The sequence below is a fragment of the Gekko japonicus genome, unplaced genomic scaffold, assembly GCF_001447785.1.
Source record: "Gekko japonicus isolate JY-2015 unplaced genomic scaffold, Gekko_japonicus_V1.1 scaffold599, whole genome shotgun sequence".
In the NCBI taxonomy this organism is placed as follows: domain Eukaryota; kingdom Metazoa; phylum Chordata; class Lepidosauria; order Squamata; family Gekkonidae; genus Gekko; species Gekko japonicus.
The window spans coordinates 514,769-517,225 of NW_015172571.1; positions in this window are offsets into that span (position 1 = coordinate 514,769).

The following is a 2,457-nucleotide window of genomic DNA, read 5'->3' on the forward strand; positions in this document are numbered from 1 at the left end:
CCTGTCAGTCCTTGAAATGACAACAGTGTTTCCAGAAATAAATTGGTAAATACACTTTTCATCAAGGAGACATTCTTGGCAATACTGAATTCTGCACCAGTCATGCCACTTAGTGTGCTGGTGATGAGATTTTAGATAAAACAAAGGTGAGCTGCCTCCAAAGGTGCCATGCTGTCCCACCACCATGGGATCTCGATCCCTGGTGTGTTAATCAGTGCATAATAATACTGAACTAGACTCAGCACTACTTTGAGCTACAGTGGTTTTTGCCTTTTGTCAAAAGCAGAATTCAAGGTGAATGTAGAGGCCTCTGCTCCAGTAAAATGTCTAAGGAACTCTGAGGAAAATTCAGAGAGTTCAAACAAGTATCCTTAGGTTGTCAATGAATTCCACTTGAAACAAAAATGTATGTGAATTTGGAGGCATTCTTTGAGCAAAACTTTGGTGGAATTTCAAGGGAAGTGAAAAAATTATGCATGTACAATGAGGCCTCCTTCCGCTTCTCTCTGTTTTCTTACATTTTCCTTGTGAGTGCTTTCCTCTTCCTTGTTTTGAGATAGGGCTCATTGTGCAATTTTGGCAATTTATTTTATGTCATTTTATGCACTGTGGTTTTTTATCCAGACTGGGCTTGTGAAGATGGCCGAGGGGAGGATGGGCATCTGTGCCATTTTCTTGACCTGAAATGGCTGGGGGGGGGGGTGCAATTTGCCCATCTTTGAAAGTGCATGGTTCAGTTCCAAAGATGGGCACATTATTCCCTCGCCAACTGTTTCAGCTTGGGAAAATGGTGTAGGGGGGAAGGCAGGAACCCCTCTTTCCTCTCTTCCATTGTCCTAAACCTAATCAGGTTCATTGGAACTTAAAAAGTGCTTTTCCGCCCAGATACTGTGTGAATGCAGGCACAGTGCCTGTATCTGATGAAGGGAGCTTTGACTCTCAAAAGCTCATCTCCCCCCAAATGTCACTGATGTCTAAGGCGCTACTGGGCTCAAATCTAGCTTTTCTACTGCAGACCAACACAGCTACCTTTGGAAACTTTACTCATTAAAAAACATAACGTAGTTTGGCCCACTGTCTGACCATTCAGGAGCAAAACCAGGCATCAAACTTACCATCAATCCAGGGGTCATTTCGTAGAAAAAGAGCTAGGGGAACTCATTAGCATAACTCATTAGCATATGCCACACCCCCTGACATCAGGGGCCCGGCGGTGGACCTGCAAGGCCAGCGGGAGTGCGAGGAAGCCCCACCAAGGCCCTCCCTGGCCCCAGGCAGGCAGGGGTGGGGAGAGGCAGGGAGGAAGCAACTTACCCTCCCTCTTCTCCTGCCTCCTCCTGGCTGAATGAGGGCTGGAAGCGGGGCGGCCGGAAGCAGGGGGCGGGGCTTCGTCATGTGTCCCGCCCCCTGCACCTCACCCGGGGGGACTGCATTCCCCCGCGTTCCCCCCCGAAATGACCTCTGGATTTTACTATTGAACCGGGGTGTTTTTAGGGCTGCCAGCATCCAGGTGGGACCACCTACAGGTCTCACAGATTTAGAGCTGACCTCCAGACTACAGAGATCAGTTCCCCTGGTGAAAATGCCTGTTCTGGAGGAGGGATTCTATGACCCCGCTGGGGTGCCTCCCCTGCCCAAACCCTGCCCTCACCAGGCTTTAGGGTTGCCAAATCCAATCTTTTCCCTGCTGGGGGGGATTAGGGGGCATTCCAAGAGGAGGTGTGGCCACCCCAGCATGATGACATCACTCTGTGTGATGTCATCATGTTTCCGCTTCCCCCCCCTACCATTTAAAGGGAAACTTCCCTTGGGAAAAGCGGGAACCAGGCACTCCTGCCTTACAAGAGGTGATCTTGCCTCTTGCAAGGCAGGAGCCGACGGCCCCTGCTTGAGCATGCAGCCCACAGCATAGGCGTAATCTGCGGGGGGGGCTTCAGCCCCCGCCGAAATTCCCAGGAAGGGGCTCAGCCTCCCCTGGGGGCAGGGGTCTTTTGGCGCCGGAGTAAAGCCCGCGCCTGCTCCTCCGGGCCAGCCCCGCCCCGCCTGCGTGCCCAAAGTTCGCGCCGCTGCGCTGCTACGCCTGAGCGGTTTTACGCGGTGCTGAAACGTGATCGTTTACCGGGGCAGAAGCAGGACTTGGCAGCGGGTGAATTTGGCTTGCATGGAGGGCGGGGGCTGGGTTTCTCCCCTTCTTTCCCTCCTTCCCTTTATTTTTGCAGAGTCCCTAAGCGTGGCGTGGCGGGAGGAGGGGGGGCTGGTGCCGGCGCCCACTTTCCCCGGCGCGTCTTCGCTGCTCCGCAGAGCGGGGCTCATCCTGCAGGCAGCTCCCCAAAGCGGCTCCTCACCTCAGCTTAAGTGCGCTCCGCTGCTTGCCAGCTCGCCCATGTCCTGGAGAGCCCCGCGGCCAGTCCGAGGAGGCGATGACCCACCGAGCGAGGGAGGGAAGGAGGGAGAGCG